The sequence below is a fragment of the Dermacentor albipictus genome, chromosome 1 (genome assembly GCF_038994185.2).
Source record: "Dermacentor albipictus isolate Rhodes 1998 colony chromosome 1, USDA_Dalb.pri_finalv2, whole genome shotgun sequence".
Taxonomy (NCBI): Eukaryota; Metazoa; Arthropoda; class Arachnida; order Ixodida; family Ixodidae; genus Dermacentor; species Dermacentor albipictus.
The window spans coordinates 295,806,310-295,826,443 of NC_091821.1; the positions used below are offsets into that span (position 1 = coordinate 295,806,310).

The window sequence follows — 20,134 nt, forward strand, 5'->3', positions numbered from 1 at the left end:
TGTGTGCACCGGTGAGTAAAAAAACAGTGCTTCTAATTTTCAACTTTCAGTTTCTTCGGGTGCGAGGCGGATAAAACAGATTAATGTAGTCAATTTTTTTTGAAATGTGGAGAATCGTAATGAATGTATTGCTCTTCAAAGGCAATTCAAACAAGGCTCTTGTTATTTTGCCATGTTGCTAAAATTCCTCACACGGAGTACAATATAAAAAATAAGTGGTTTTGGCTGTGTCTCCATGAGTCATACACTGCGATACATTCACAGCACATCAGTGAAAGTGTACTTCCGGTGATACAGCTCGATTATTATCATTTGATACATAATAATATTACTGTGTTTATTGCCTAGTAGCTGGCAAAAAACTTAACCGAGGCTTCACTAAGCACATCACGCACAAGGACACCATTGAAAGAAATGCACACTCGAAAAGTTGTGTGTGTGTGTGTGCTTTTCTGTCATGGGGCGTTTTGTGCACTGTTCTTAGTCATACATGAATAACAAACTCACCCACGCTTCCACCATAGCATTTGAGGCTTTCCTCTTTTGCCTCCAGCCTCCAAGATGCTACTTATATTTCATCACCCCTTTGGACTCCATTGTCACTGGACGTACAAGTCAACAGTGAATGTGTCGCCACAGATTCAGAATATTCGTAAGGTATGTTTATGAACACTTCAACTAGAACTGTGATATGTTCAATAATTGGACAAATTTTTGTTTCACTGTTCTTTGCTTGTATGTTTGTCATGGCTTCATGATCTCTCTTTTCAAAACGAAGGACAAAAGAGATTATTGGTTTGCACGCTGCCCACGCCAAGCCATAAGAAGCTCAACGGTCACCATAATGACAACAGGTCCTCTTGAACTACGTGCCTCACCATGTAATGTTTGCATGTTTACCAGATAGAGGGCTGTGAGCGCTATTAGGAAAGCAGCAGTCTACAGTTTTGTATCGTACCGAGGGCGAATACTAAAATTTGACATACAAGCTTACTTGATTTTAAGGGCGTTTTATGACAATCGGAGAAGTAACTAGTTGAGTCCCAACTTGTTTCTTTTCTCGTCATGTAGCAAGCTCCTTCTTGGTAATGCACAAACTCTGTCATCTGCTATTTGCAAATCAGATTGACGGGCATTACCACCAAGTATCACATGCTCTCGCGTAGCGTTAATTTGTTACATGAAACTCCAAATAATTTTAAAGCCTTCAAAACCGCCCAGTGAAATTTTGAGGAAATGATGCTTGATGTTCACTGAAACTCTCGCGGTCACTCTTCACTGTATTATTTTATTTTTATTTAAGGTACGCTCAGGGCCATATGCCATTAAAGAGGGGAGTGGTTCCAAAGCTGTAGAATAAAACAAACAAACAAGAGCAGTGAGTTTTGGTAATACAATGATTCTCCTGATTATACAATGTTAGCTTATGTATTGCAAAAAAAGTTTGTTATCGGTGATGGCTACGATACTTGAGAGAAGGTGGTTCAATCTTTCACGGGGGATGAAAGATTGAAAGAGACTTCGTGTAGCAAGAATCGATCCCTACATTACTGCGATGATCGATGCAGTTTGAAATGTACTTGAGGCCGCGGTATGAAGTCGTCGTGAAGTGTGGTATGACGAAAAATTATATGAAATAGCGAAACATGGCGACCAGCGAGGGGAATAAGTTCTGGTTACCTTCATTAAGGTTATACTCGCGGTACAGTTATAGTTAGAAAAGATGAAACGAGCAGAGTTATTTTGTACTAGTTCAAGTGAAGTAATAAGCCTAACGCGACTGGGATGCCATGTTGCAGATGCATATTCAAGTTTTGAGCGTATTAGCACATTGTAATGTTGTAGTTTTAAAGTAGACAGTGCTTTGGAAAAGTTGCACTGTAAGTACCCGAATAGGTGAATAGCACTGTGAATGACATACTCCATATTGGTTCAATTTAAATTATTTGTAATGTGTAAACCATTGGTCCAATTTAAATTATTTGTAATGTGTACACCAACATATTTATGGGAGATGACAAAATCTAAGGGAATTAGAATTAGATCTGGATATTGCATTTTCCATTTGTTAACCACAAAAGGCTCATGTACAGTTAGCATGAAATAAGTAACTAGGCTAGCCCTGCACCATAAGACATGGCTGGAACAGGCAACTTCACACAACTGGCCTATTCCGCACTTCTCAAACATGACAAAGCAATAAAATCAATTTTTCTTGCTCTTCAAACAGCAGATGACATGCCTTAGCAGAGTGTGTTAACAAAAAGTTTTTGAAATATGCTCGTAGTTTGGCTTAACATTCAGCCAATCAACAGTGGACGAGCAAGGGAAGCCTCCGCATGGGAACTTATCTTCGTCACGAGCCTCACAAATATGTTCGATTGTTGAAACGTTGGCTACAGGCTGAGGCTTCCCTTGCTCACCTCTGTTAGACAACTGAAGTGTTCATCTCCTTATAACCTTCTTGCATTGTTTGAACACGCAAACCGAGACGTTTTTTCAACATGAAACCGTAAATTGCATTTTACAAGGATTCGTGAGCATTAGTTGGGCATACTTATATGTTTATTTAGTGTCCTTGTTTATACACAATATCTGCAGAGCTCCTTGTAAGCACTGTCGTCTCCATAACGTTCCTCGCCTTCCTATGAGTACTCCACTTGTGTCAAAGCCTTTACTGCTGCACCTGAACACTAAATGTGCAGTATAATTATGAAGAAAACACAATATGTGATCTAAAATTTAGCATAACGTTTTTTCCCTCTACACTTCGTCCCTATCGCCAATGCGTGATGAAAACAATGCGACATTGCAGCTCGAGCTTACCTTACTGACAATAGATCTTTGCCGAGTACTTCTAATGTTTCTTTTTGTAATCTAGCTGAAATTGTCGAAGGCAGACAATATACGTATAGTATGGAACACGTCAAACAGCACTGTACACAAGTACGACTGTCGGCGGAGCACAATATCATTGTCCTTGCTTTATAGCAGCACGCAAACATGATGAGAAAACTTCGCTCGATTTCAGTTTTTATTTCCTTAAATAGAATACTATCTGTGTTTCTGTATTTTGTAAACTCAGTGATTGACAGCATTAGCTCCACCTGACCTGTACGAAAATTGTGGGCATCTACTGCTTCACCCACGATTGACAATAAACAATGTAAGCTTACTTGTCTGACGTGTTTCTTTTTTTGCTAGTTGAGGCCTCTCCGTCGCTTGGTGATTAATAACGGCATCGGTAGTAATTTTAGAGTATCGGTACACACGAACACCGCTCCGAAAGCGGTAGCAAAACGCCCAAAACCAGCGAGTGAGCAGCGCAACCAACCAACACCTCCTATACATGGGTTGCACGTGGCGTCAGTTCCGGCTTGCAAATCGCGCGTGCGCCATCTTTAAGAACGACCGCGTCTGGCTGCATGCTTATACCGCCTACCGCCGCGCCTGAGCTTGATGTCGTTCGATTTATCTTTGCGGCATGACGTAAGGAAATTTGCACGCGCTTTGTCCATCATACTCTGAAGAGCTCGTAGGACTGACTCGGGCATGTTACAGAGCGCAGATCGAAATGTGTGACGGCATCGACCCATGAACTGTGGATCGGCAAGGACGCTACGCCGAACGTCGACTTGCTGCCCACCGTGACGCACGCGGACATCGTCAATTACTTGGTGCTTTCAACATGTCACGTTACTTTGCAACAGATGAACGCGTCCAAATCTTTAGAAGGTCATAATTATTTTACGAGCGGGTGGGTCAAGAGCACTGCAGCAGAGCAGCTGGCATCAGAGCGTGTCATTGTTTTGAGCGAAGTTAGTAATGATCGACCGTTAAGCTCCGCATTTTTTTCTTATTTCTCCGAATTTACGCTTTGTGTTCCTGTAGACATTATTTGATTTGTTTCTTTTTTGTTGTTGAGCGAAACCATTTTGTTGCTTATGCACGCGTACAACGGCAACTTGAAAACAGGAAGTTAGAAAATGGTGCATAAATTGTTAACATATGACCAGCAAAGCATCACAACTGTCACAACTGTTAGGAAAATTACTTTCACAACTGCTTGCTTTAGAGCGAGCGTTTTTGAACCTTGTAAAGCGCAAGTGAAACCATGTGGCGTAGAACCACACAACAAACTGTTTCTGGTGCTCAGCAAAGGTGTCGTTTGAAAAAGAGTATTTTCTGAGCTCATTTTATTCCACATTTCACATATCGAAAACAGTATTGGTGGAAATCAGTTTATTTGACATTTCACATTTCAAAAACTGTATTTGTTGAAATCATTTCGTTTGACATTTCAGGTCAACCACTCTCAGCGCCTACGGGAGGTACCTCTTAAAGTGTGGATTCTTGCCAAAGCAGATGGAACTATCGGGACAGCGCATTGCACGTGCATGGCAGGTGTAGGCGAAGCATGCTCGCATGTTGCTGCTACACTTTTTGCCGTAGAGACAGCTGTGAGGCTGAGGGACTCCGTTACTTGTACTGAAAAGAAAAATACATGGCTGCCAGCTCATAGCCGGAATGTTTAATTCCGAAGGATAAGGGAAATCGGCTTTTCTTCGGCAAAAGCAAAGAAGAAAAAGATGGACAACATTATAAACAGTACTATTACTGCAGATGTAGCCCCTTCATCACATCGGCTGCGGCCAATCCCAGTTGCGACAGATGCAGAGCTACAGCAGTGCTTTTCAGCAATAGCAGATGCAGGAGTGACGCTAGCGTTGTTTACTCTGCATGAAAAATATAGCTCTCTTTTTCATCCACCACGAGCAAAAGAGCCTTTACGTCTTCGAACCCTAATGTGTGAAGAGGCCGCCTCTGAGGATTCGCCTGCTCTGGTGAGCCGAGCCGAAGAGCTTTTGAAAGAAGTGGTGATAACAGAAGATATGGTGCAGCACGTCGAAGCCGTAACAAGAGAGCAGTCAAAATGTGCAAAGTGGTTTGCATTTAGAGCTGGACGAGTAACAGCTTCAGTTATGAAAAGTGTGCGTAGGACAAACGTGGACCACCCGTCAATAAGTTGTGAAGAATCTGCTACCCAGAGAAAAACAAGTTTTCATCTGAAGCCACAGAATGGGGACTCAAGCATGAAAGTGCTGCCCTCTGCACGTACCAAGCAAATGCAGTGCAATGCCACAACAATGTGACACTGAGAAGGGCCGGTGTTTGTTTAAGTGCCAAATATCCCCACCTTGCAGCATCCCCAGATGCTATTGTCAGGCATTGAAGTAAAATGCCCTTATTCACTTGCAGTACAAGGACTAGAAGCAGCGTTGAGCAACAAAGATTTCTGTCTGGAGGCTAGTCCAGAAGGACCTCGCTTAAAGAGGACGCATGAGTATTTCTACCAAGTCCTAACACAGCTGGCGATGGGTACGGTGAAATACTGCGACTTTGTCGTTTGGACGCCAACCTCTGTACATTTTGAAGGAATAATGGAAGATTGTGCATTCTTTCAAGGAATTCTGGAATTGGCAACACGATTTTTCACACATGTTGTGCTATCTGAAATGTTTTCACAATACTTCACCCGAAAAGATACATCAAAGGCTGGCACTAGTGCTAAAATATATGTGTACTGTTACTGTCGAGGCCCAGAAACAGGAAGAATGGTGGCATGTGATGGGGAACACTGCCCATACAAATGGTTCCACTACTCGTGCATTGGAATGAAGCGGGAACCAAAGCAGCAGCACTGGTATTGTGCAGATTGTGCTCAACTGAAGAAAGCTTAGCAGAGTCCCTGGAACACAAGCCCCAAGCTTTCATTAACATGTTACCATGAGTTCTTCTGTGTCAGCAATTGCAGAACATACTTCAAATCAGACTTGTAGCTAATGAAGGATTTATTGCATGGCGACAAGCTCTCATCAGCTACATACAAATGGTATGGGGAAGATCACATGTGGAAAAGAAAAACTCCTAAAGAAGTTTGGCCACATAACCAGAGACTGCTACAATGCTCTCCTCGAGTGGCGCTATGCATCCCGAGATGGTGTCTTGTGATCTGCTGTGCAATGTCTCTTGGAACAAACACTGAAACAGAAGGTCATACCCATCCGTCCCACATGTGGGGACCAATCAAACTATGCTACGCCCGAGTACAAGCTAGGCGAACGACCGAAGGATTGAAAGACAACTGTAACTCTCAATGCCCATGCACTTTCCCCTTTAAGTAGCAACGGTGGTTTCAATTGCATTTGTCTTTGATGTGATGCAGATTTCAGAGCTCACTAGGCAAGACTGCTTTGTAAGTGCGGTATGAAGAGAAAATTAGCTTCAATCAGTATATCACCCTGCCAACAATAAAGAGTGGGTAGTTAGCGCCCGTCCTGTGGTATGTTTCTTTTGTGTCCTTGTTTCTCAGTGCTGAATGAATGTTATTATTTTATTCATACTGTCAGCATTGCCAAGACAGGAGTTGCGATTACAGAGCAATATAAAATAGAAATACAAGGTGAAATGTTAGAGGCTCCTGTACTGTACGCTCTCAGTGCACGTTAAAGAAACCCAGGTGGTCGAAGTTTCCTGAGCCCTCCACTACGGCGTCTCTCATACCCTAAGTCGTTTTGGGACGTTAAACCCCATAAACAAACAAATAGTGTAAAATCAGACATTTGATAATTCAGGTCATAGAATTTAGGTTAAAAAAGTACAACTTAACAAAAATTTGAAGAAAATTGGTTTCCTTGATACCATTCACAAATAAAGCCACACTTTAATCAGAAGTAAGATCCAATATATCAACGTATCATCGCATCGGTAGGAATACAAATAATGTTTCAAGCAAAGCAACTAGAAAAATATAGTGCTCCCAGACAGGTGCAAACAGCAAACAATCGATTGCAAGAAAAATTCGGACAAAATTGCATATTATATGGGTCACAAACATACAAATTCAAAACAGCCACAAATATTACACAATGGCGTTTTCAAAACTTTTTGGGTCGGAACACTGAACAGTCTGTTTTGATAATTTATTTCATTCGTCGATGCTACGAACTAGAAAAGAATTTTTTAACGAGTCTGTTCTCAAATCAAGCAGTGCGATATGTTGGCAATGTGTTGTTCTACTGCTAAGAGAGAACTGGCAGCCTCTATGCTGAGTACAGTAAAAAATTACAGGTAAAAATTTGTTACAGGTAAACATATTTTGCACAGTACATGCAAGAATAGCCTTTTCCAAATACCACGCATACTCGGCAAGCTTAGCTACATGGCTCTCAATTTGCAGGAACAGCAGATTGACAAAAATTTGTCAGTGCACAGCAAACGTTGACGATCTTATCTAGAGGTGTGTAATGGTGTCCCTGTTTGAGAGTCGCATACTCTAGTGACAGAACGGATTTCATTATGACATACTTGTTACGAACCAAGCCGATCACCCTCTCAACGTGAATTCTGACATTTGCAAGATTTCTCGTTGCCTCAATATCCACTCCTGACAATTCTCTTTTGCCTTTGGTGAATGCAGGTATGTGGAGCTTTGCACAGTACAAGCCTGTACTGTCGGCAATATCAAAGCCTCTGTCGGCCAGTACCACATCACCACGAGATAAATGGTCAAGAATGCCGCAGTGTTCAGTAATATGTTTGTCAGGGGTCTTCCCTCCACAACCATCGGAAATAAAGGTGATCACTCACTGAGGACATATTCCTATGAGGTACTTGGCTATGTTGCTAGATTTGTACTGAGACCAAGTCTAACATCTTGATTGCAGGGATGACGGGCGTTCAAGCTTGATCTCACAACATCTGCGACCGCCTCAATGGCACATTAAGTAGTTCCAAAACGTGGTCCCTCCTCAGAGCACTGCTCGACCCAACGCACACAAAAACGCACACAACGAACACAGTCCGCACTATAATCCACAAAGAACAAATGAATGATGACGCGCTCCTCCAAACACTGCAACAACGATACATTGCTACAGGCCACCGACCGGAGTACAAAGACTATCCACACGAGGAAGCAACCCAATTGGACGACGATATTACAGAGACAGAAGTGAGAGCAGCCCTACACGGCATAAGACGAAACACGGCGCCCGGAGCAGACGGCATTCACTATGCACTGCTACGCAACCTCGACGACCAGGCCATACGGCAACTCACTGAATACTACAACGACAATTGGCAAAACGGAACGCTTCCACAGGAATGGCGACACGCCGATATCACCTTAATTCCGAAAGCCGGGAAACCGCTGTCCCTCCAAAATCTCAGACCCATTTCCTTGACTTCGTGTATTGGCAAACTCTTCGAGCACGTAGTTCTAAATCGCCTCCAGCCTCACCTCGAAGCGAACCAATTCTTTCCCAATACCTTATTCGGCTATCGACCAGGTCTGTCTGCGCAGGACATACTCCTACAACTTAAGGAGGAAGTTGTGGATGGTCCAAGTAAAGCTCAAACAAGAGCCATTCTGGCGTTGGACCTCAAAGGAGCCTTCGATAACGTCTCACATGACCTCATTCTAAACAACCTTGCATTCTCCCGATGCGGAAAGCGCATATATGATTATGTCCGAGCCTTTTTATCTGACCGAACAGCCACCATCGGCCTAGGTGATATTCGGTCGGATATCATAAAACTTTCCGGCAGAGGGACTCCCCAGGGTTCGGTTCTCTCACCCACCCTGTTCAACGTGGCGATGGCAAAGCTACCAGCGCTCCTCGACAAACTTCCGAACGTGCAGCACGCCCTGTACGCCGATGATATTACAATCTGGGTGACCACAGGGTCAGACGGCGCCATTCAAGATGCACTACAGGAAGCCGTAAATATAGTTCAAGAGTATGCGACAGCCGGAGGACTCACATGCGCAGCTGAGAAGTCGGAGCTCCTAGGAGGCTTGTATTCAAAAAACGGAACAAGGCCGATATTCCACCAGTCATCACATTGCATCTCAATGACAACGTTATTCCAAGTGTAGACAGGCTACGTGTACTAGGACTTCACATAAAACACAATGGGAAGGCCACGCATACCCTACACGTGCTCCGCCAACAAGTTACTCAAATAACGCACATGATAAAGCGCATTACAAACCGCCGACAAGGACTGAAAGAAAACGACGTACTCCGAATCGTGCAAGCCCTCATAATTAGCCGAATAACCGACCACCTCCCCTATCATAATCTGACTCAGACTGAGATGCACCAGATGGACACCCTCCTCCGTACGGCACTAAAGGCAGCGCTGGGACTACCCCAACATGCGTCTACGCAGCTACTACTACGAATGGGGGTGCACAACACCATCCGCGAACTAGTTGAAGCTCATTTTAACAGCCAATTGCAACGTCTGCAACGAACAATGCAAGGGTGCCACATTCTATCCCGGCTAGGATACCAAATACCAAGAAAATTACAACAGGAAAACCGCAAACTTCTTCCGCTTAGCATTCGCAACAAAATTCACGTGGCCCCAATTCCCCGGAATATGCACCCTGACCGTTATAAAGGTCGGCGAAAGGCAAGAGCACAAGCCCTGGCTCGCCTATTTGGCGATGACAAATCAAACACTCCAGTCCTATACACCGACGTGGCCCGCTACCCACAAAAACGTGCCCTATGTCTAGTCGTACTAGACAGTGCAGACATTCTGAGAGCTTCGGCCACGCTCAGCACTGTGGACAGTGGCACGGCGGAAGAGGCTGCTATTGCCCTAGCCATCGTACACGCTTCAACCACGCCGGCGCCGGATGGACCTATCACAGTGGTCACTGATTCTCAGACCGCCTGCAGGACTTTGGCACAAGGGAGGGTGACACCCTACACACACCGCATCCTTACATCATTACACCCCTCAGCGTTACACAGGGTGCGTATCGTCTGGACACCTGGACACGCCTCTCTCCATGGTAATGAACGCGCTAATGCGGTAGCCCGAGAGCTCGCTAACCGGGCGCCATTGGAAGAGCTGTCCAACCCAGACGACGCACCGACAGAACCACTGAACTACACTGAAACTCTACAATATTACAGAGATACCAGGAGCCACTACCCTCCACCACATAATTCCCTCAATCGAGAAGATGCCGTCGCGTGGCGACAGCTGCAAACTAATTCATTTCCCTGCCTCTTTTATCTTCACCTCTTCCACCCCACACAATATCCCTCATACTGTCCCTATTGTGGAGCAAAGCCCACAGTATACCATTGCACCTGGGAGTGCCCACACTCTCCGGGCTACTCCCCTATTCCTTCACCTTCCCCTTCCTCCTGGGAGACTGCGCTGACCAGCTCAGACCCGCAAGAGCAGCGACGGCTGATCCGGCGGGCACGCGGAGTGGCGCGAGCCAATGGGGCCCTGAACTAAGGGCTCCACCCTGCGAGGAAGTCGCCCAAACTCATGATAAATAAATGTTTTCTCTCTCTCTTTCAAAGTAGTCGACTATGACCTCTACCTTCTCTCCGAATGATTCAAAAAAAGGCTTGAAGCATTGTCCTCCTTACTGCTTGCCTTGAGGGCCATGACATGAGAGGCTTCAGTCTGCAAAATGCAACATGTAGCCATTTGTCAAATATCCGAGATACGGTTGATTCTGATATATTAAAGCGGTAAGCAAGGTCCTGGTATGGCAGGTTTAAGTTCAGCTTCATTACGAACACTAAAAATTCTTGAAACTTTGCCAATGAGTTTTGTTGTGTGTGCTTAACAAACTTCTCTAGGAGGTTGAACACAGCCATCAGAACTACAAAATTTGGAAGACCTGTGTAGAATGACACTTTGTTGGGGTCTTCACGCAAGGACGCTTCCAACATTTTCGTTTCCTCTTTTTGCTTTTTCACCGTGGCCAGTTCAACGGATAGTTTGCGGTAAGCTTCCTCTAGCAATTGGAGGTCTCTGCACGTGAGCTCAGTTTGGACTTCTGCCTCTGGAAAAAGAAACAGATCATCAGAATTGCCTGTCAGTGTGAAACTCAGGACATAATGAAATTGAGAAACACTTAGACTAACATGCTTGGGAATCGTATGCACACAAACCTGTCGTTGTAGTAGACTCCAGAATGGGGCCCATTGGAGTGAGCCTATGGCGTGCTCAGGTGGCGTTACAGGCCTCACGGGGTGCTTGCACACTGCAGCAGCATGTGGCTTATTCTGCTGTTGTCGTTTACACCGCATGTAACACGCGGATGCAACCACAGTAGTACGGTCATAACGGCCGTGGCGCAGCCGCAGACTCGGTGCCCAGTCCGGATTTCCATCATCCATCAAATTGGCAGGCTTCCCTTTGAAAGAACACACATGCAAATGCATTAACTGCACATGTACTGTGGATTAATTGCAATTTAAAGCGCACAGTTGGCAATCTACAGAGCTTTGACTAGCGCTTTGAGAGAAAGCTCGTCTGAACGCCGCGGGTAAACAAACAATTTCGGCAGCAGGAAAGAGAAGCGGCCAGGCGAGTTAGTGTTATAGACGGCGTAATCTGAAAATTCCTTTACCTTTGACGAAGTGAAGACCGCATTCTTCAAGTTCTTTCTATTTATCCTTGCCAGCCAAACGCTCCGGCGCTGCTCAGACACGAGCCTTGTTCGCTAACATTGGCTCTTAATAACCACGGGTAAACTAAACAGTCCGATGTGTGGCTGTGCCTTGCCCTTGGTAGCAGAAGAATCACTTCTCGTTCTGCAGCCAAAAATGGCACAAATTGTCATCGTGAATCCGGAATTGTCGGTCTTCTACTACTGCAGAGTACACGACTCAGCACGATCACTGCAGCAGGTATTCTTAAACATGGCGGTTTCCGGTTTCCTGGCTTGCGGATGTGACGTTGATGCAACCCATGTATACTTCTCAAGGCCTGCTCCCAGAATTCTGACGTCACGACCAACCGGCTGAGTCAGGAGCGCAGCTCCAGCGGCAGCGACATCACCCGGCTTGCTCTCTTCGTGGTCACAGGCCTCGAACACTCTTTAAGTTCAAGAAATGACCACAGTAGGCGAAAAAATCGACCCCGCCGCGCTGCTAAAAAAAAACTGCCATAGTATACCAATTAAAAAGGTTCCCCCGTGAGCGCATTAGAGACTTTTAGCGAGTGTGCTATTCCGGCAAACCGGGGCGGTTTGGGCGGATTACCGGATGGTCGGGGGCGTAAACGTGAGCGGCCGGAGTGGTGCAGCCGCCTGGTGTTGTTGCACAGAGCTAAAATTGCAGTAACCCACTTTATTCTGCTTCGCTGCTGGTGAAAATTTTCGGCAGCCGCGTAATTGTGTTCACAATTACGCCACTGTCGAAAACTTACACCTCAGCTAAGAAGAATATAGTAATTGGCTCTGTGTTTAGGTGGTTGAGCTATGCACCACCAGCTGGCGCCACCAATCTGGCCGCTCACGTTTACGCCTCCGCCCAAACCGCCCCGGTTTGCCGGAATAGCGGACATGCTAAAGGTATCTAATATCTCCCGCTAGAGGCGCCGTAGTAAGCACAATTTTAACCTACTAACTTTCTTCATCAATAAACGAAGTGTTTTCATTACATGACAAGGAGTACAAGATTATCATTCCTAATTTTACATTGTACTCTTTATTACCAATTTTGTATTTCTTTGCCATATTAAACGCAAAATGGCGTTCAGCATCATCGACCTCCCGCGTGATCTCTGGCCTGGATTTAAAATTTTTAACGGTATGTTCGCGTGCACAGCAGGTACGGATTCTTTGCTTCGTACATCGGTTGGTTATTTTGTGATAAAACCAGTTTATTGCGCTTCGACATCTCGCTTTATTTAACTTGGGGTGTAAGCCCAAAAGCTAGGTTTCAGTCGTGAGCCATGTGGAAGACGTCTGCATCGAAATGGGAGCCGGATCCTGCTGCGACAGGGGACGGCAATACCGGTGAGTCGTTTAACATCGCTGCTTCAATAGCTATGTAATATATTTGTCTCGTTAACTTACAGGCGGAGGAAAGTCAACGAACTAGGTGCTGCATTACATATGGGCAGTCAGGACCCTCCGTTGCTGTTTCCGAAGTAGACTGTCAGTTGCGAGGCAATCATTATACGCACATTCACGAAAGAGAAAGCGATATAGGAACACGCGTCACATTTTTCATCTCATTGTAGCCGTAGCCATGGGTGACTGAGCAGCCTTATCGACATATATATATTTTTTTAGTCCACCGCCAACTTCTTTCGACCACAGAACCGAATAACCCTTTGATAAACTGAAGCTAAAGTACTGAATTTAATGTATTAAACAGTTGCACGCATGATAATTTACCCATATTTAGTACCTGTTGGTTCCAAATGTTCTTGCTGTTCAGTTTGGTTTACCTCAGGATATTTATTTTTGCAGTAGTGAAGCGGTGCATCACGGTCATGCAGAAAAAGAATGCATCATTTCTAATAGCTTCATGTCTTTCATCTATTTATTTATTTAAAAAAATACCTTACAGGCCTCAAAGTGAGGCATTGAGTAAGAAGGGCAGTACATAGAAAATACATAGAATGTAAGACATCTATAAACCGTGTCTGTTTACAACCTACGACCGCAATTGCAACCAAGATGAAAAAAGAATTATTTAGTTCACGATTCACTAGGGAAAAAAAGAAAACATAATATAATAACAAGGAATAAATCCCACAGATTGTTTTCAGTGAAGTCGTGTAATTAACATGAGAGTGTAAACAGTAATATTGAAAAAAAATAACAGAAAAGTTACGGACGCGATATTCCAACGGAACGGTAAACATAGCGGCATAACGGTAATAATGCGACAATAAGCTGTAAAAGATAGTGCAAGTATAGAAAGCATTGTGCGACAAACGTAAAACTTCACATTTCTTTAGTCATGCATTCAGTCAAGGCATCATGGAATGAATCGTAGTTGGACTGGCATGCAATGCTGTACGGGAGCGAATTCCATATTCTGATAGCACGAGGAAGAGCAGAATAATGGAATGCTTTTGTAGAACCGTAAAGGCGGGCATAGCTGAAATGATTATGAAGCCTATGTGACGTGGAGTAGGGTCGTTTCAAGCATGTGGGTGTTCGAGTGGAGTGACGGAATTTGTGGAATAAAAGGGCAATGTCACGACGAGTGTTCAAGGATTGAAATGAAAGCTTAAGTTTTATTTGAGTTACACTAGACTGGTAGCTGTAATCGTTTATGATGAAGCGGCTTGCTCTGTTCTGGATCCGTTCTAGTGTTTCAATGTGGTATTTCTGGTGAGGGGACCAAATGGGAGATGCATACTCGAGCTTGGGACGAACGAGAGTTAGGTAAGCTAGCTTGCGAACATTTGAAGGAACATTTCTTAAGATGCGTCGCAAGTACCCCAATGATTGGGAGGCATTAGACGAAATGGACGTGATATACTCTTTCCAGGAAAGATTCGATGTGAATGAACTCCTAGATACTTATATTGTGTAGCTGTTGTAACAGTGTAATTGTTAATATGGAAGTGATGCGGTGATGTTGCCGACTTCCGGGTAAACGACATTACTTTGCATTTTGTGGTATTTAAAGTCATTAGCCATTTATTGCACCAGCTAATGATTTGTTGAAGGTCTTGCTGAAGAACGAGATGATCATCTGAGTTTTTAATTGGGCGATAAATTATGCAATCGTCGGCGAATAGTCTAATGGTGGAGGACAAATTTTGAGGTAGGTCGTTAATACAAATTAGAAAAAGCAAGGGACCGAGGACGCTACCCTGTGGTACACTAGAAGAAACGTCTGTTAAGGAGGAAGAGTAGTTATTTGCAATAGTAAACTGCTGACGATTAGACAGGAAATTTTGAAGCCATGACAAAGTAAGACAGTCCAATTTAAGTGCGGAGAGTTTTCATATTAGGCGACAATGTGCGACACGGTCGAATGCCTTCGAAAAATCAAGGAACAAGCAATCAATTTGTAAGTTATAATTTAAGTTAGTGTGTAGGTCTGTTGTAAATTCAGATAACATTGTCTCGCACGAGAGGCCCTTCCTAAAGCCGTGATGATTATGAAAAAGGAATTTGTTAGTCTCAAGATGTCTGTAAATCTGCGAAGCGATAATGTGTTCAAGCAACTTGCAGGGAATGCATGTCAATGAAATGGGACGATAATTCTCACAGGAGGTCCTGTTGCCATTTTTAAATTCAGGTATAACTTTCGCCATCTTCCAATCTGCGGGAAGGTGGCCAGTCGCAAGTGACTGTCTGAATATGTGAAAAATAATTTTGCTTGATATTTCCACAGTTATCTTTAAAATCTCTGAGTTTATCCCATCTATGCCACATGAAGAAGACATCTTAAGGTTATTTACGAGAGAAGAGAGGCCCTCCAAAGTGACTTCAATAGGTTCCATGTATTGGTAGGCTAATTATGAAACAAAAGGTATATTTGAAGTGTTCTCCTGTGTAAATACAGAGCTGAAGAATGAATTAAAGACATCCGACATTCGCTGTCTGGAATAGGAATATTGCTGCTGTTTTGTAATGACAATTCATCTGATTCGTTGTTAGGCTTTATTATTTTCCAAAACTTGGCAGGATTGTTCTTAAGCAGCTAAGGAAGATCATTAGAGAAATATTTCTCTTTAGCTTTACCTAAAGCTGAACAGTATGATTTAAGGTACGTTTTGTAATTCTGCCACGCTGCCACAAGCGTTTTTTCTTGTTCCTCATGCGCTGAAGCTTTTTAATAAACCAAGGGTGCAACTTACGGTTAGTTATATTAACAAGTGGAACATACTTGTCTACTAATGCGCACAGTGTATTTTTAAACATGAGCCAGTTTTCTTCAACGGATCTATCGTACAATGATGGTCACATTGTGTTTTCGAAGAAAGTTTCAAATTCTGAGATTATTGCTTTATAATTGCCTTTATTGTAATCACGAATTTGTTTTCTCGTTTTATCCGTAACCGGCGGCGTTGTGTTTATCGTTATTTGGAGCAAATGGTGGTCGCTGAAACCATCCAAATATTCTATGGGACCTATTGTTTCAGGTGCTGTACTAAGAATGAGATCTAGAACATTGGCACCACGTGTGGGTTTCGCGACAGCTTGAAAGAGATTAAAGTCTAAAGACAAGTTGATGAATTCAGATGATATATGACAAGGAGATGATAAATTCGTCCAATCGATTAGGGGATAATTGAAATCCCCAAGAAGATAAATTAAATCAGCCGGGAAGAGTTCAATGGCTTTGTTGATTGTGTCGCGGAGAGCATTGATGAAAGAATTGTTAGAATCTGCTGCACGATAACAATTACCTATTAGTATCCTAGAAGATGAGATCGTGCAGGCCACGCAAACAATCTCGAGATCAGAATTAGTGTTGAACAAAAATGACGTATTGGTTTTCTTTATACCAATCAAGACACCGCCTCCTCTTTTAATAGAGCGGTCACACCTATATATGTCGTACATGTTTGAAGATCAAAATATTTCATCATTCGTTATTGCAGAATGCAGCCATGTCGCTGTGAAAGCGATAATGTCCGATTTACTGTCTTCCAAGAAGGAAGAGATGAGATCGCGCTTTGATAATATGCTTCGTATGTTGGCATACGATAATGATAGCGAGGGTGAAGTCGGGGTTAGTTTTAGTACTTGGTGACTCTGTGCGCATGCTCCCAACCGTAGCTATCTATTCAGCGGGACAACTGCACTTGCAGAACCATCCTAGATATAAGTTCCTCATTCAATGCGCAGCTTGTCCACTGAATGCTTGAAAGCTTTATTCTGGGTTTTCGCAAATTCAATTAGCTTTTGTCTAGCACGTCGAGTTTCCGGTGAAAAATCTTCGCGAATGGAATATGACGTTCCCTTCGGTTTGTGTGCCGAAGAGAGAATGCGATCTTTGTCCTTAAAGACGGTAAGCTTGGCTATGATTGGTCTCCATTTGTCCTCGCTATATCTTCCCAACCAATGCACCCGCTCAAACTGTTGTTCACTTATTTTGATGCCAAGCTTATGCGCATAGAATTCAATTATTTTTTGCTCCGACTTTGTCCAGTCATCTCTAACGTTATCTTCCAAGCCGAAGAAAAGCAGATTCGAACGTCGCAGCCTATTCTCGGAGTCGTTACAGCGTGCCTTAATAACCGCCACCTGCTCAGATACCACGCGTACAGCGTCGGAATCTGTCCCAGCTTTAAATGTGCAATTGAACTCCGTTGCTTTTTCCAAGGATACAATCTTGTCACATAAAATTTTAATTTTGTTGCCAGCTTCCACTTGCTTCTCCCTGGCAGACTTCAAATCAGCTATCAGGGAAGCTTGACCCTCTTCAAGCCGGCGGATAGCATCTATAGCCTGTGCAAGTGAATCTGCTTCACCTTTTGTCATAGGGCCAGGATTAGATTCTATATCTCCCGAAAGCAATAGTAAAATAGCAGACAAGGTACGATATTTGCAAGTAAACAGAGCCATCAAAAACTTCAATTTTTCAATAGACTGTGGTGGGCACGACACCGTCAACAAAGAGTAATTACTACTTCTAAAACAATGCGCAGCTTTCAGGTAACTCACCTGTAATAACAACCAGCGTGAGTGCGACATCTTGGATGCGATGTCGTGCCCTAAGTGGGAGCCAGCCAGCTGTCCTTTATATCCTGCTTCGGCCACCTCAGCCGCCGTGAACGCACATGAAGTAATCCTGCGTTGCCAGGTGGACCACTTGGATTCACCTGTAACTGGCGGGTGATGAGCTGAAGTCAGCAATCGTCGATGCGAATTGGCAGGCGGCAGCAGCAGGTCGGCAGGCGGTTGTCGATCCGGGCGAAGACACATGGACGATACTATCAGCGTTATCGTAGGCTGTAATAACAACCAGCGTGAGTGCGACATCTTGGATGCGATGTCGTGCCCGAAGTGGGAGCCAGCCAGTTGTCCTTTATATCCTGCCTCGGCCACCTCAGCCGCCGTGAACGCACATGAAGTAATCCTGCGTTGCCAGGTGGACCACTTGGATTCATCTGTAACTGGCGGGTGATGAGCTGAAGTCTGCAATCGTCGATGCGGATTGGCAGGCGGCAGCAGCAGGTCGGCAGGCGGTTGTCGATCCGGGCGAAGACACATGGACGATACCATCAGCGTTATCGTAGCCTGTAATAACAACCAGCGTGAGTGCGACATCTTGGATGCGATGTCGTGCCCCTTGCTTGTGAAACCAGCAGTGTGACCTCTTCTAGAGTATAAACGAGGGCACAAATGTTCTCATTCGTGATCTTAATAATACTTAAGCTGTTGACATGCATTGTAGTTAGGCAGATAGCAATTTTACGGGGAGGAACAATATTTATTTACCATGCTACTAAGGGAGAAGAAGAAGAAGACGCAAAGTGCGGATGCGTGTCGCATCAGCTCCGCAGATTTTGAATGATTTTCGGCGTACATCCGAAGAATTCACCGACGCCTTATTATCTAGAAGGAAGCGGAAGTTCCACGGACCACCCTGATATTATTCTCAACTAAGTGGACCGTTTATTTTCGGCACATCGACCACTTTTATATAGCGCCACGCCGACACGACCGCTAAGCCTGACCCAACGAAGCTGGTGGCTGGAGCCCCGCCTCTTTTCGGGTTAGAGCTGCAAGATGGCAGCGGTGAGCGTCGAAGGGGATGATATAACGAGAGAAGAGTCTGAGGACGAAGCAGGTTGGCGTGTTGTGAAGAGAGGAGGATGTGCCAACGAGCAGACACAATCTCACGGAACCAAGGATCAGGCAGCGCGCTTCTCCAGCGAGAACGCATTCAGTAACAGGTGGAGTAAGGGACAAAAAGCAAGACAAATCATGGCGGCAAGCAGGATGCCCAGTTTGCCAAAGGCAGAGTACAAAATAATAGTGCGCCCATGTGACAGCTTCAAGGTCACCGACTATGGGATCAATCGTCTTGAATGCTGCGTCGCCAACGCCGCGGGAATCCCCAGGAAGGAATCGGAAGATGACACGGTGTGTGCCAACTACAAAGAGAGCATTCTAGTGATCAGCACGCCATCGGAGGAGCACGCTGAAAAATACAGGACTATCACTAGACTGAGGATGGAAGACAAGGAGTTCGAAGCCAACGCGTATGAGTCAGCTCCGGAGGATACATCTAAGGGAGTGATAACAGGAGTAACGCATGATGTGTCTCCTAGAGAAATAGTGGAGATGCTTGTAACACCAAGGAATCCGACGGTCCTCATGGCCAAAAGGACGGGAAACACCACGAACGTCATCATCCTTTTCGACGGGCATCACTTCCCAAACTACGTGAGATACGGAAGGGCACTGGTCAAGTGCTTACTATACCGGAAGCAAATAGACGTATGCTACCAGGGCGGACGCCTCGGACACAGAGCCGATGTCTGCTCGAACCCGAACAGCAGGATATGCAGAGGCTGCGGGATGGAGAACCCGCCACAGGACCACGAGTTCGAAGCGAAGTGCCAGCTTTGCGGCAAAGACCACCCTACGGCGGATCGCCGATGTAATGCCAGATACAAGTTACCGTACTTGGTAAAGAGGCGCCGCTGGGAGCGAGTAAGGCGAGAGGAAGAAGAAGCGATGCACTACGGAAGGGAAGCTGGAAGACTGTACAGGCCAGGACGGGAAGACTGGAGACAGCGGTCGGAACATCGGACAAGGGACGGATATGGACTGGAAGACTTCCCCAAGCTTCAGGCAAGGGAAAGGGGCCGCTCGACGTCGAACAGAACCAGATCGAGATCAAGACCAGTAATACTGGATCTCCCAGAGCACAGGGGGGAGGAGGATCCCAGAGCCCAAAAGGAAAGAGCAACGTCAACGGCGCCGCAGGACCCTTACAGGCAAATCACACCATCTGTCCCAACTTCCACACCCTCCATTAAAACCAGAAGGGCAGTACACTTACCTAGCGTGGGCAACTGGGGCCTTCATCCAGAGTGTCAGTGTCACTCTGCCCCAAGAGGCAGCGACCATTATCCGATATAACACTTGATGTAGAGGTGAAAATGTGCCACATTCACAAAATCAGAGTTTCAGGCTGGGACCATTTCCGTGATGCACTTGTGCCTGCAGAATGTGGAGGTGTTGAAGAAACGCTAGCAACACGAATCCTTTACACTCTGCAAAGAGCGACATGTGAGCTAGAGCTTACTGGCGCAACATCCTGCCCTGACAAGCACCTGCTGCAACTTTGGGGTGAGAAAGCCAAGCTAC

At 44.9% G+C, this 20,134-nt stretch overlaps 1 protein-coding gene and 1 pseudogene across 1 annotated transcript in view; one reads left to right on the forward strand and one right to left on the reverse strand.

The window, feature by feature from the left end:
* Nucleotides 1-4,535, forward strand: part of LOC135897991 (uncharacterized) — a 56,967-nt pseudogene extending 52,432 nt beyond the window's left edge.
* LOC139054455 (receptor expression-enhancing protein 5-like) overlaps nucleotides 1-20,134 on the reverse strand; it is a 456,385-nt gene that overhangs the window by 103,353 nt on the left and 332,898 nt on the right. The window lies entirely within an intron of this gene.